This window comes from Mercenaria mercenaria, chromosome 16 (genome assembly GCF_021730395.1).
Source record: "Mercenaria mercenaria strain notata chromosome 16, MADL_Memer_1, whole genome shotgun sequence".
NCBI lineage: Eukaryota > Metazoa > Mollusca > Bivalvia > Venerida > Veneridae > Mercenaria > Mercenaria mercenaria.
In genome coordinates this window covers 10,451,386-10,467,696 of record NC_069376.1, presented here as the reverse complement: position 1 = coordinate 10,467,696, position 16,311 = coordinate 10,451,386, and the positions used below count along the sequence as shown (strand labels likewise).

Sequence of the window (16,311 nt, the reverse complement as noted above, 5' to 3'; positions counted from 1 at the left end):
GTCTGACGTCATGTCTGTTTACGCGCGTCTGTTTCCCGCGCTGAGATTAAAATAGTTGCAAAATGCACACCTCAACGTAATTGAGCCCAAAATAAAAAGAAAATTTGTTCGTTTTTCGTGAATATGGAACATATCTCACCTCGAAGTGAAAAAATTATTTGAAATTTTCTCACTTCTCAGTGAGGTATATTCCATATTCACTCAAAACAAACAAATATCCTCTATATATTTGGTATACGAACCACTTAAGATATATTTCAACGAAAAACACTGGAGAGCACGCGAAGGAAAATTGAACCAATCAGCGACCTCTAAACAGTTAAATTGCTGTAAACAGTAAACTCATCAAAATTGGTTCTGGCACTGTCAATCAAATTTGTCTCATTTACATATCAATAATGATTTTAAGTGCGAATCATCTCGAATAGGAAGACATCATGATGTCATGTGACTATTGCTGACTATGTCAGAATGAGTTATATAAATATGATATTGCTAATGTCTTTGTACATGTAAAAAGAATCATTAACTTTATCATATACAAAGCAGCAAACTAAGAAAAATGAAGAATAAACTTGTTACATTTTCAGACATGGTAAAAACCTGATAAACTAATTCCGTATCCCGACAAATTATTAAAAGAATGTTCATTGTTTCCACAAAATAGCTATTCGAGCAGTGATACAATTTATTTCTCGCATACCATATCCTTCAATAGTAGAATGAAGTAAAACGACTTACTTTTGGTTAAAGCACTATTTTATCACAGTAGCTTAAGATTTACGCATTTGTTCAATTTTAACAGTACTAGAGTCATCTTACACATCTACAACATGCAAATAAATCATCTTAGTGCCTGTCTAATGTGAACGTAATTTTTTGTGTCAGGCAAATGTCAAAAAATAATTTCTGACAAATTTGTATACAGTTAGGCATTTTGTTACATGATATATATTTACATGTATATTGTCCGTATGTTTCGACCTGTCAAAAAAAAATTCGTCAATATTTTAAGGCGTTATCTTAGTTTATGCAATTTTTGTATTATGAAAAATTACAAACATAGATTTATCATTAGCCGACGACACGGTGGCAATGTAGAAAGTTTCTGACTTCCGCACACATTACCACGGGTTCGATATCATTTTAGAACATTTCTAAAAACAATTATGTAATGCAATTTTATCGATATTACTATTTTATATAACATATTTTCGAATATAAAGTATTTTCTCTTGCAGAATTCTTCTCGAAGCATTAGTTATAAGTTATTTTTCTGTTTGAAAAATTTACGGGCTTGTGCACCAACCAATCCGTCGGGATTCTGCAGTTGTTATAACACGAAAAAAAAAGAAGAAGACGTATGTTATTTCTATATTGAAACCTGACTGAAAAGATTAACTTTAATAAGCATTTGCTTTTATTGTTGCTGTCCAACCCAGCTGTAGCTGACTCGTTCAAATATTGATACACATGTATATAACAATGCACATTAAACACACAATATAAGTTAAGTATGACATTAAACACACAATATAAGTTAAGTATGACATTAAACACACAATGTAAGTTAAGAATGACATTAAACAGTTACAGTAGTTATAATCAAAAAAATTTTCACTGGACCAGTTCAGTTCAAGTAGGGTTACCCTAAAACAAGATGACAAAATTAGTGCATCTTGGAGCAGTGTCTTGTGGGGAAAGTAGCGCCATCTGCGTGATTAAGGTAATAGACACGTGATGACACTCGGCAATTTTCGTTCGATTCCGTATTCTCTGAATGCTATTTCAGCATTTTTCGGCTGCTTATGTACAGTACAACCTGTCCAGAGGGACCCTCTCTTAAGCAAAAACCTCTCTATAACAACATCATCAAAATTTCCCTAAGCTGAAATATACTATTGAATTTCCCTCTCCAGAACAACAACATTTACATAACAGTCAAAATATGTATCTCCCAAATGGTGTTGATCTACAGAGGTTGCACTGTAGTTTATTCGAACAACCAGCCAGAGAACGCCGAAATCTCTTACGGAATATACATAAGTGTACGGAAATAAATATAAAAAATACAAAAATCGATACCCACAAGCGTGTATTTAGGGATATGTGATATTGATTGCTATGCTAGGTATTTTTCTTTTTGAAATTTTAATTTTTTTCATTTCCAATCCATACATGTTATACTAAACATAAACATTAACAGTTTTTTTTTTACAATAAACTTTCAAATTTATATGAGAATATCGTCATACATTCGGACAGTGAAAGATATTTTTGAATGCTTGATTGGTTGACAAGATCATGTGAAAACATTGTGACTCATTTCACTAATAATTGCTAAATGGCCTGTTTGTAAGTGATAGTTTTGGGTAAAGTGATACAACAAAGATAATTTCTAACATACTTAACATGCATTGAATAACAAACTTCAGTAATGTAATGGTCAAAAGTTGATTACAAATTACAGTGTTTTTGCATGAAAAGTCATCTCCTTTATACTGACATCTCTCTAAAAAGTGTTTTCAAAAGTAAGGAAGTTGCATGTAAAACTTTAATGATAAACCAAACACTGGTTAATATTAATGAATCAATTTTGTATGTCCTCATATAATTCTACGTTATTCAATACAAACATTTATGAGGCAACAAGAAATATTGGAGTGAACATATCAACATTGTTACTTACGAGTTTTTCGTTCTTCATAGTCTTGCTCTGCCTGTGACCTGGGGTGTTTATCTGAAAAAAAAAGAATAAATAAAAAAATAAAGCAGTCGTCTGCAATCAAGGTCTGTAAAAAATCCAATCAATTTATATAACTAGCAAATATTATCTTATAACATCGTGGAAAATAATAGTACAAAAAGGTTTGTCCTACAGTTTCACTCGTTACATTAACGACCCATTATTTTTTTTTTCAATTTATAACTTTAGACTCTTATTTTTCAAGGTCCACAGATATTAGCGCCAGTACATCCAAGTCCTGCATATGTTCATACTTTAACTGCCTCTTTTGACTAATTGTTAAGACATTTCAAGGGCATTTTCATAATTTTTACTAATTTTGTTTGGCAAGAGTTTATGTCTACATAGCGAATTTATGTCCGTTTTAAAAACGCACCAAACTTATGAAATATCTCCGTAGAGTTTGATTGCGTGCTTTGAGCCGAGAAGGAATGATACACCTTTTCAATTAGGTTATTTCGATATTTGTTCCATACCGGTTAAAATATCTCAACAGAGTATTAAGTAGACTGGCATCAGTCGTTAGAGTCATTAAATGTAAAGCACTTGGCCATAAAATCAATCCTCTTTGATAGCACTTTCTTAAAAAATTGACAATATCTCTAACCTCTGACTCTAACGACTGGACAAATGCGATCTGAGCTAGGCACTTTTCATCCCAGCTATAATAATCACCATCTCATTAGAGATCATTGCAAATGTGTTCATGATGTAACATAACCCTTGAATGACTCCAGTGCCATGGATCATAGTTCTCCTTTAATGACCTTCACAGTCTGTATAGAAGTGCTTGCCAACGTTTTTTTTCAGGTGTTAATCAACTTTATACTTTCATAAATGTATCACCTTTAAATTGCAAATTAAGTAGAAATTAGTGTTTAGTACCAAAAAAAAAAAAAAAGAGTATTAATAGTTTATTGTCATGTTAAATCATGCTTTAGATGCAGTTACAGTAATTTCCTGTAACTAGTTGAACTGTATGTAGAAAAAAATGATTATAACACCAAACAGGTATTGATTATCAAAGCTCTGTCCTCGAGATCATAGGACAACAGAAAAAAGAGAAAATTTTAGGTAACAAGAAATTAATGCTATTAATCTTAAGAAAGCTTTGAATTAATTACTGACAGACTATATGTTATTGAAACACATGAGAATTGGTTGTTTTTACTAATTTTTACACTGGAAATTCAAAAGCGTTGATAACATTTTACTCGAGGTAAACTGCCTAATTATAAATTGTTGTATACATATTCAGGTCCTTAGCAGCAGGAATACTTCCATTGCCGTAGCTGCCCGGGTTCAATTCCCGACTCTGGCATCTTGTTTTTCTTGATTGAGCAAATTAAAGATAGTTTAGAAACAAAAGCTCATATTTTAATGTTCATAATATGACCGAACTTCAATTTAAAAGAAAAATCATTCGTAGCCAAAATTTGTAGGTCAGTGCCTTAGATGAGAGAAAGTTTATTAATCAAATCACACAATCGGTCGAAACAATAACTGGCAGTCATAATATTTAGTAACTTTCATGATATACTTTAATTATACTTTTGCACTGTTCACATAATTTCAAGAGAGGCCTCCATAGCCGAATGGTAAAGGTTCCAGACTTCACATGGGATGTTTCAATTCTTCATGCGCATAAACCGTCCGGGTGGCTTATATAGGGAAGGTCGGCGATTTTAATCTGATGTATGCCCATGCCTGAACAATGCCTAGAGATGCCCCTTGTGTCTCTTCCTCTGCTATAAATGCAATCGCATGATCAAACTGTGACAGTGTGACTATACCCCAACTACATACCCCGAAAAATACCAAAAACAAAAAATAAAAAGTTCAAAAATATCTATTAAAACAAAGTTCAAAAATATCTAATAAAACAATACTGAATTATTGCCTACTTCGTCTGTCGAATTCAGAACTTGGTCAAATGTGTCTTTAATTTATACTTAGGAAGTTTGTGCGAGACATTGAAAGAATGGAGATGTTTAAATAATTATTTTTAAATATATAATCTATTAGATAATCAGGAATTCTTTATGAAATTATACATGTACTATCTATTATTGGTTATGTAAACAAGAGCTGTCCGTAAGACAGCACGCTCCACTATTCGGCGATCTGACAGTAAAATGAATATATGTCTCTATAAGAGACCTCTATTTTAAGAGGAAGATACACCAAATGGGCATAATTCTGTCAAGAACACAAATTAGAGTTAGTCGGATTGTTACCACACATGCAGATGATGATGGTAAAGATATATTTTGAATTTCAAGTCATTATCTTATAGAGTACCAAAGTTATGTTAAGAAACCAAGTTTGTCAAAAGATTAAAGTAAGAAAGGGGCATAATTCTGTCAAAAATACATTTAGAGTTACAGGGAATGTAACCACACATGCAGATGATAATTATAAAGAAATATTTTTAATTTCAAGTTACCAAAGATATATCTATAAACGAAAGTTTCGATAAAATTTAACATGAAAATAATTCCAAGTATAACAACTTTATTACCTTGACCTTGGGTATAATGAGCCCAGGTCCTGCACATACTTTGTTTGTATGCTGGACAATGTTTTTATGAACTTACAGTAAGATATAAGCAATAGTAACAAAGATATGTCAGAAAAAAAAGTTGCCGAAAAACTTTAACCTTAAAAATAACCTAAGTACAACACCTTGGTGACCTTAACCTTATGTATAATGGGTCCAGCCCCTGCACATAATTTGCTTGTATGCTGGACAATGTTTATGTGAAGTTACAGTTAGATATAAGCAATAGTAACAAAGATATTACAGAAAAACAAAGGTTGCTGAAAAACTTTAACCAAGAAAGGTTACGCCAGCGCCGACGCCGAAGCGAGTTGAATAGCCCCCCTATCCTTTGAATAGTGGAGCTAAAAAATCAATTTACTAAATATATCTATACTAATTGACCACAGAAGTCTATCTAACGTTTTCAAAAACAGTTCTTATGATATTATGATAAAAACATAAACTCCTGTCATATTGTCCATAACAATGAAAGTAATAAAAAATATTTTGAAGGGTGTAAATGTTAAAAATATTTAACATTTATCATTCAGCAACTATAAATGCTTGAGCATACTTCTGCAGGGAATTTACAACATGGTAAAGGCTTTGCTTTCTTTCATTTCTAGAGAAAAATCAAACATCTGGTACAGGTGATTTGAAATAGTTCAATTAATCTTGTTGCCGGTCAGTTTAGGGTGGCTATTGACAGGTGGAACTAATCCCTCTTCATGAGGAATCGCATTTTATAAGTCTGTTGAGATGAGCCTAGAGAGAAAATGTTTTTCTTGGAAAATATTAGTGTCAGTATGAAGAAAGAATAAACTTTATTACAGATAACTTGATCTCAACAGACTTTGTAAGTCTAAGTACTAAGTTGATATGTATTTTTGTTTACCGTGAAATTGACTATATCGCTGGCGAAATTGGTAGAGCGTACTGATTACAAACCGTAAGGTGCGAGTTCAAGCCCAGATTACGGGCGTATTTTTTCTCTATCATACATTATTTTTCATTTTATTTCCAAATTAGTCAAGAATCTTTGAAGACTCTTTTCAAAAACCATTTCATGTATTTTGATAAAAATGTTTAACTTTTTTCTTTTTTTCATTGTTTCTTTATTTTTAATATATTCTGCTGTTATTTCAATTTAGTTTGTGTCTTACTTGCTGTGAATGTTGACGACCTTTCAGCTGTGTCAGTCTTTGAGTCAGATGATGTATCGGAATCCGAGTTAAGCTCGATGATTACCGTTGCCGAAAGATCGTCTATAGAAATATCTAACGTTGAATGTTTATTGATTCTTTAAAAAAATGTGAACGTACCAAGGCTCGAATCTCGAACACCTTTGTTAAAGGCAACGTCAATATCCTTTAGGTCGTGCATTTGTTTACATTAATCGATAACTTATATCGCTTTACTATTTGTAACCAACTCGGTAGCCTAGAAGTAGAGCGTCCGCTTCGGGTGCGGGAGGTCGTGGGTTCGGTCCCGGGACGCGTCATTCCAAATACTAAACTAGAAATTGCTTTTGTAAAAAAGCGCATGTCTCCCCCAATGCAAGGTCCTATAGGCAAGAAGTCAATAGGGGTCAGGAGCGAAAGTCAAAGAGACACTGATGGTTGGCTGCAAAAGGGATCATCTACGTGGCATGTCCAGTCATCCCGCTTTTTCAACACTCTTGGCCTAGTGGTTCTCAAGTCACTGTTCAGGCTCCTGTGACCTTGACCTTTGATAAAGTGAGGGTCATCTACTCTGCATGTCCAATCATCCTATTAAGTTTCAACATTCCAGGTCAAGTGGTTCTCAAGTTATTTTCCGGAAATGATTTTATATGACCAGGCCCCTGTGACCTTGATCTTTAATAGACTGACCCAAAAATCAATTGAGGTCATCTACTCTCCATGTTCAATCATCCTATGAAGTTTCAACATTCCGGGTCAAGTGGTTCTCAAGTTATTGATCGGAAATTGTTTTCCATGTTCAAGTTCCTGTGACCTTGACCTTTAACAGAGTGACCCCAAAATCGACAGGAGCCATCTACTCTGCATGCTCAATCATCCTATGAAGTTTCAACACTCTGCATTAAGAGGTTCTCAAGTTATTGATCGGAAACGATTATCAATGTTCAGGCCCCTGTGACCTTGACCTTAAACAGGGTGATCCCAAAAACAATAGGAGTCATGTACTCTGCATGACCATCATCCTATTAAGTTTCGATATTCTGGGTCAGTGGTTCTCAAGTTATTGATCGGAACCTAAATTTTGGGGACTGTTCACTTTGAAATGAAATTCAAACCATCTACTGCTTTTTATTAGAGTGTCTTCATAGAATGAAACTCCATATTCACATTATGTACCCAGATAACCTTAACTCTGTTCAGCGACCCTAACTCAATGCCAACAGCGGATGTGAAGCCGATACAACTTTGTTTTCTGTGTAATTACGATGTATAAAGGAATGTTTCGATTGTTATATTTATCTCCATTGATTAAGTGTATATTTATTTCAAAATGTATCATGTTAAATATATCAGCCCTTGTGTTTTCATGCATTAAAACGACGAACAATGCAATTTTTTCAATGAAAACTTTTACAAAAAAACTTTAAAATTACTTATTTGGTTTTGATGCCTCGACTATTTTGTTGTTTGAAAGCAAAAATATACTGCTTTATAGGCCCATTTACACTATGTTGTTAACCCACTACATGTTGACACAATACATATTCAAATGTACAGCGAGAAAATGGATAAAAACCTAACTTCTAGTTGATAAAACCGAGCTCAGTTTGAATGAGGAATGGATAAAAACTAACTTACACGAAGGATAAACTCATAACTTACTAGTATTCTATAGAAATGAATGAGCTGACATGACCTGATTATTGTAACATTACTTTATAAGCGGTATAGTCTTCAAACTGTGCCATTAATTTTACAAGATGTTATATGTATGCCCACTTTAGTCAAATATTTTTTCATAATTTTGATATTATGCAAATAGCAATGTTTGCAAAAATCTGGATAAACCCTCGAAAATAACTCAGTATTAAAGTCAAAATTATTATATAATTATACAAGAAATTATTTAAATCCACCGATGTTCGAAGTTCTGTAACCCCCAATACTCTCTCTCTCTCTCTCTCTCTCTCTCACACACACACACACACACGCGCGCGCGCGCGCGCAATTATACGCTACTGCAGCAATATAGTGAATGTGAAAGTACAATGACTGGTTGCACTGTTACCTATTTATCATACAAAATACAAGCATTAAATCAAATAAAGATCAAAGACGCCAACAAGCTGGCCCTAATACACATTCAAATATCAACTAAATTAAAAAAACACAGCGAAGGCAGAGTTACACATTCCAGCAGTAATTTCATAAATGAGCAAAGACGTTAACATGCCGGTCGAATTTTATATTCCAGTATCAGTTCAGTAAAAGAGTAAACATGTAAAAATCCTGCTGAATTACACATTTAAACATCAGCTCAAATTAAGTACAAAACATGTCACGGAAATACACATTCAAGCATTAATTCAGTTAAAGAGCAAAAACATGAAAATATATCTTTACAATTATTTTTTTTCAAGTACATACAATTCTTATGCAGTGGAAATTATTTTGTGGGGTTTTTAAACAGGCTGGGTTAGAAAACGCTTTTTATAACGTGTTAGAAAACATGTTTTAGTAATTTTGCATTCACAATTAATTGATATTCATATATAACGTAAGAAGTATGTCGGTATTACATAAAACGTATCACAAAAACTAAAACGTTTCAACTTTTTAGGTAGACCTGTATATAGTTTAACAAACAAAAATGTTGATTTAAAGAAATTTATCACATCAAGGTGAATCAAGGTGACATTTCCCCTTTCTAGACTCATTATACAGCATCTTAGACTTTTATTTTCCGAAACAACTCAAATATGTGTTAAAATGGTACCTATATGCCACCAGGAAATTATGACTATGAAATGGAAAACAACTTCAATAACGTCTTTTTTTCTTACCAATAGAAAGTGTATTTGTAGTAAAGTGCAAACACATAAATAGTAACAATAAAAGTTCCATGTCTCTCCTAAAAGGGGCTTGAGCTGTGTGATGTGAAGTATTTTCCAAACATCAATGCAATTGTCCAGATGATTCATTTTTTGCCTGCTTGATTCAATTCTTTCGAGCGATCCTTAAGTTCTTGACGACTTAAAATTTGAACGAGGCCAAGAAAAATCAAAGCACTGAAAGTACTGATGGGTGGCGTTTTAGAGTGATTGTCATAACGTTACTTGCTAGATAAACATTCATGCTAAATATAAACAAGAGATCACAGAGTGATCTTGGCGCCCACCAATGTGCCATTTTTGAGTGTTCCAAATTTCAACACATACTGACTAGCTCAAGGTCAAATTTCACAGACATTCGGCAATCAATGTTTTATCATTTCGAAAATAAAATAAAAATGAATTTGTAAACAAACACGGTCTTATTCGTTTTATCGATTGATAAATTGGTAATCTATCCAAGACGTTGAAAAATGTACATTTTGTACAGTGTGAATTTCATACAATATTTTGTTTACAGATAAGTACTTATATCTTAAGTAAATAACAGTTAAAACTATATAAAATCATTACTTATTCATTAAGAAATCAATAACATGACAGCTAGAAAATTACCTGAGAATTTGTTAGCTGTCCGGTCACCGGAGGGCGCTTTAAAAAAATTGTTTTAGGCATAACTCACTTGTGAAGTAACAGTAGATGTTAATTGTGTACAGTACATACACAGGTTTAAATCCCCAGAACATTTGTAATTTTGGATATTATAATATTTGATAATTTATACATAAATCAATCAGGAATTTAATCCCCTTTTAAAATTGATACATGTAAGTTTCATTTGAATTTATTGCCAATTCCGTGCAAAAATTGGCATCTAAACCTATAGCATGTGAGGCGTCAGCAGGGATGAAAGTTTAAATGGAACAGCTTGAACTATTGTGGTCTTGTGTATGACGTGAGTAGGGATTTGCCCATATGAAAAATACACTCGACAAAATTCCTAATTGGTCAGTTTATATTGTATTTCTATTTTGTTAACAATGCATGTATTTACAAGAAATTTCACATACCGACATTTGAATAGGTACTGCAGCTAAATATTCATTTATTTTTGGCCGACTCACGGCCAGGTTAACCGCATTAGGCGTTTTGACCAATATTGCATATTTTGCACGTGCAGGGCATGCGCACCAATATGCACTTGTTAGTGAACATTTTTGGCATTACGAAAGTCCTACTAGAAAAACACATAATTTATCATTGTGAAATTGACACAAGAGCAACGCGCCCGGGTTCTCGGAATTTTACAACAAAACACAAAATCGGTCACTTCAATGAATTGTCCTTGGGTCAAATTTTGCCAAAAGAGGGCGGATGGTACATAACCAACGATTGAAGGTTCTTGTAAACGGAAATAAGGTTAAAAATAGAAATAACCATCAAAGTAACAGCTACAAACAAATTATATCAAAATTCCTTTGAAATTGCAAAAAAATATTACACCCGTGTCGTAAATGTGTCCTGGCTAGCAACATTCCGACAGCTCGATCGCGTTGTTTTGTGTCAATTTCACCATGATATGTGTTTTTCTAGTAGGACTGTCATCAGTAATGCCAAAAGTGTAAACGAACACGTGTATGTTGGTGTACATGCTCTGCAATGTCATTCAAACATGTAATGCCAGTCAAAACGCCTAATGCGGTTACTTATTAGCTGCAGTACCTATTCAAATGTCGGTATGGGAAATTTCATGTGAATACATGCACTATTAACAAAATAGTAATACAATATAAACTGACCAATTAGGAATTTTGTTGAGTGTATATCTCAATATTTCTGAGGACAACTTCAAATTAGTTTGACTACTGAACACCCAGAACTCAGGCTAGTAGTAAACATACAGTTACCAGATGACGAGACACTTTCAATGATAATATATATAGCAATTTGTACCATAATCAGAAGCTTTTCTTAAATTCATATTTGTCTCGGAACTGATTGATGAAAATAATTAACGTTTCCTTCAGTCAAAGACCTATAAAATACAAACAATGACAACTGGAGATACTTCAGCATCATCGCATGTTAGCGCGTTATCTTATTTTAAAGCATTTGCAAACTTGATCAGTTGTGATCAAATCAACAGTCGCTTACCTGAAGTATAAAACAGACTCTACTCTGGCCCTAATAAACCGAATTGAATCCATTTTTTAAGATTTGCCAGACTTCCAGTCATAAGTTCATTTCTTCCCCATGTAGAAAATACTAATAACAATAAAAAACGCCATTATCATTGTAAACAAACATTCGAAATTAATCTAATTTCAAAGTGTTTGTCCACTTAATTAATAGTAATCAATGGACGCTTACAACGAAATCTCATTCAGTAGTCACGGGATGTTGGCAATTTGTTCTATATGCCTTTCATGTTGCCGGTCTATTTAATTATTTTAGCTCTTTGCTCCAGTAAATAAGGCATGGAGTGTGCTCATGACTTGCTGTATATAATTATTCAGAATTATAAATATTAAACATTTACAAAAATGGTGATAACAACTAATCATAATTTTACAAGCAATTACTTTTAGTCTTAATACTCTTGCTTTACAGTACTGTACATGCAATACAATACAATAAGTTTTATTTCAAGTCGGCAAGACACAAACATATGAAACATAATACGTACATGCTACTTATTGTATATTAAGTAACGGATCTCTAACCAATTCCATTAAAATTGGGAACGAACTGACTGGGGCGAAAGTACGGCTTCGTCCTGCATAAACAGATAATAACAAACTACAGCTGAGTCTAGATCATTTACAGATTACATCAGCATGTCTGTCTTACAATAAATTTATGATTTGCAGGATGATTTGAAAAGTTGGAATAAGATATTCACCTCTTTTTTTGGTGGAAAAATGTATTTCTGACATGTTTGCAAAGGACGTAAATGAAACGAAGGGAGGAAACTTTTTAAAGACGAATCGAACTACAGCTGTTTTCCTTGCTATCTTAGACTGTTGTTTTTTTCAGTTCAATAAAATCTTATCGGAGAAAATCGCTACAGAAAAAGACTCTTCTAGGTTAGCTGTAATCTTTAAACAACGTCTCAATGATCAGTCTGTGCTGTAAACAAAGCTGGCATCATAGGTTTGTCGGTGACCTAGTTTTCGCAACTGAAAACAAGCTGGCGAACATTAAGTTTACGCACATTAATATGTTAATGTATTCAGAACAATCGCGAAGCGCCGTCTACCTTCTCAGAAACTACCATGTACCTACATTATTGTATACGTTATTCAAGGGCACTAATCCACTGGAGGCAAATTGATCGAAAATCCCATGTATGACATTGGGCTGGCGTGAACGCCACCCAAAAAGGCAAAAGGCTTAATGGTTTGGCCGATTATTGACTCCAATATGGAATATTTAATACTTTTTTGTTAGGTTATCAATAAATACATTGCAGCATTAGTGAGTGAAAATGGTATACTAACATTAATTGTTCAATTGATCGTTAAACACTTGCTTTCTTATAGCAAACTGCGTACCGTTTGGTCAAAACGAAACTAACACCATGACATAACGAAACACAGAACGTGACTGAACAAAACATTTTGGGCTATATTCATAGTCTTCACTCAAACACACACTTGACTCAAACTTGGGTAAGTATAACTCAAGTGGACCTCGAGTAGACCTTGCGGGAGTGTGAGTGGAGTTCGAAAGTCATATTTATAAATTCCACTCAATCTTAATATTCGGAAGGACAGTTCGAGTAATGGTTTCATTGTACACAATGGATTTAGAGGATTATAACGGTTTATATGACAATAACATCAAAGATAATTATACAAAAGTGCTGATCATTATTTTTGTAGTTGAAACTTGTCATCTTATTGCTCGTCTGTATGTTTATCCATCCATTTGTTCGTCTATTTGTTTTATAATACATCTTTCTTCTGTTCGTCTGTCCATCAGCCAATCTACTCATCTGCATTAGTAGAATTTAATTGATATTTAGAAATACAAAGTTTAACTTTCGCTGCAATTGAAATTTATTTAAACAACTGAATTTTCAACCCTGCCATTAATTCCCGAATGCCAGCCCGCGTATCTTTTTAAATTGCAATCACTAAAAACATAATTGAGCCTAGGTTTCGTAGATGTATATTTGATTTCCTTTGTCTTTTTGAACCGTTTATATTAATTAAACAGTCTTTTAACATGTTGGGTATTATTTTGCGTTTTCGTCGTCCTCAAAAACATGTAGGCCTATTAAAAAAACATAATATATTTTTCCAAAATACCTTGCACAAATATGAACTTCCGCTTTAACATGACACTGTAATCTTACCTTCAAATTAATACTTTATATTTATCATCTGAACTTACATTATGAGACATTGAGAAACACTCAAAGGACCCCAGGACCTCCCTCAACAGTCACTCACTCTTGGGAGTTGACGCGACTTTCACTCACATTTATAAATACAAATGGAGTCTTCCCTGAGTAAAGACGTGACCGTTAGGCAATTTATTTGAGTGTACTCAATGAGTGGTGTTGGAGTATTGTCTATGAATATAGCTGTTTGTCTCGTACCGGAGCGCGTGACATTAACAAATATGTCGTGCTGACGCGTTAGCGTGTGCTCCATGACAAATGTATCGTTTTTTTCAAATTTGTACGATGTTTTCCATCATCCACCATAGTATATCACGAGCAATAAGTCACTTCACAAATGCCTGTAGCATGAAGACTAAAGCGTAAAGAAAAAACATTTATGTCAAAATAACGGGTTTAGTGTACATAATATAGTTCTTTGGACAAAACATTGATTCCTGGGGTACACATAGTCGTCGACAACTCAGTCACGCACTCAGTTTGATAATGGTCACAAAGATATGATGAAATCCATGCAAGTGTTTTGTCTGTGACTCCAAAATGATGTTCGAGTCATTGTAACGGTGTTTGGTGGTCAATCGTGTTGAAAGCTGCAAACGCGAGGGCTGAAGTTTAGGAAAGTGTAATAAATCTTTGACGTCGACGTCATTTCAAGTATAGGATACATTTGTCAAATTGACTGGTTTGTTACCTTACGGTCGTGTTACGTAATCGGTAAAAATAGTGTCCCTTCGCGTTGTGTCTCTGGTGGGTAATCAAGAACTCATTTGTATGTGAAACGAGAAGAGATGTATGTGAAACGAGAAGAGATTGAAAACAACAAACACACTGTCAGTTTTTATAATTTAATATTATTGTTAACTAAAATTTAAGTATATACAAGTAAAAATACGTAAAACAGTTAATAGTAAATACACAAATGTAGTTCCAAATATCTTTCATACAGCAGATCCTTTTATAACAACTATGTGACCGTTAGCCGTCTAGACATGAGGACTTACTTATCATTAGTCTCTTTCTAAATATATGTTTGACCAATGCCCATTTAATCGGGTCAGCTATATGTCACGCGCAGATGTATGTATACCTGTGTGACAGGTTTAGATATTTCATGTATAAACCAAAATATATGAATAGACATGAAAGATGGAATGCTACATATCATAATGAGCAGGGTTCACGTTAAAGTATAGCATTTCTAATAGTTAAAAAAGTAGAATTTCTGATGTTCCGATAGAAAAAGATAAAATATGATAAAAAGAATATTTCATATAGTAGTGACTTTCCTGATTGAATATATTTAACTCGTTGAATAAAATTGATAAAATGCTCGACAGAGCTTCGCATTTTATTGTTTTGTTCAACTCGTTTAATAGATTCAATGTGAAAAGACACTCATGCAATTTCTTCCTTTTCATGGATGAATGTTCATTTGGAATAATTGAAACATATTTAACAGGAATAGAACATATCATAAGAGTAATTATTACATACTCGTTTCTATTCTCCGTTAAGTTACACTGGTACAGGAAACGTCAATATTTTTCCATACACTGACGCCTGAATTTCATATCGGGTGCGTGACGTAATTCAGTGTGTGTTGTTGCACTATTTTTTCTATTTAGTTCAGTATTGTCAGTCTCATTCAGGCTATTGAACAAACTTATGATATTCATTTATATTTATATGTGCATATGCGTATACATGTAATAAAAAGGTTATTGTCTTTTTATCGGGAAATATGCACTCGTTCTTCAGCGGAAGAATATTGCGCTCCTAAAGTAGCGCAATATTTCCACTGGAGAACTCATGCATATTTCCCGACACAAAGCTAATAACCTATAAATATTATTCTAACACGACCCGATTTGTTTTCCTCTTTAACAAAGAAGTCTGAAAATTGTGTTATTCAACAAATCATTTTTTCTGACGTCACAATTGTTCCGTCATGGCGTTACACGGCATAGCGTCGCGATGGGAAAAAATGGATATCGACAAGGCTGTATATAATAATCTTACATAACATGTTTGGATCGAAATGATATATCTCAAAAAGTGATTTGTGCGTGAATAAAATCATTTATTGACGTTCAGGCACCTCCTTGTGATATAATTTCTTTTCATCTAAACTTCAAACATGATTTTATTCAATTTGGAATATATCATTTCTTACATAACTATTCTGTACGGTAACTGTATAAATAACAGACATGAATAAAATGAATACGAATGCTTTTTAGATACCATGTTTAGTTTAATATCGGGTATTTAGCAAAACAGGAAATGGAATTTTTACATCATTCTCTACAATAGATAACGAGATTTTTTTGGGAAAAAAATGTCTTATTCAGTTATTGCGAAATATCATTATCATTATGGCGGCTTCATTCTAGTTTTAACGATAAAATATTTCGTAATTACAATAATTTGTATTGTTATTATAAAAAGTAGTTATTATATCATAATTACGAGACATTCTGTCATTACAAGAAAATTCTCCGTATACCCTTGTCACATAACTACGAAATCTTTACATGCCGACT

The 16,311-nt window shown here is 33.4% G+C and overlaps 1 protein-coding gene across 2 annotated transcripts in view; it reads right to left on the bottom strand.

Annotated features, from left to right (window-relative positions):
• LOC123540064 (uncharacterized) overlaps positions 1-16,311 on the bottom strand; it is a 414,957-nt gene that overhangs the window by 107,002 nt on the left and 291,644 nt on the right. The gene's annotated exons all lie outside the window — the stretch shown is intronic.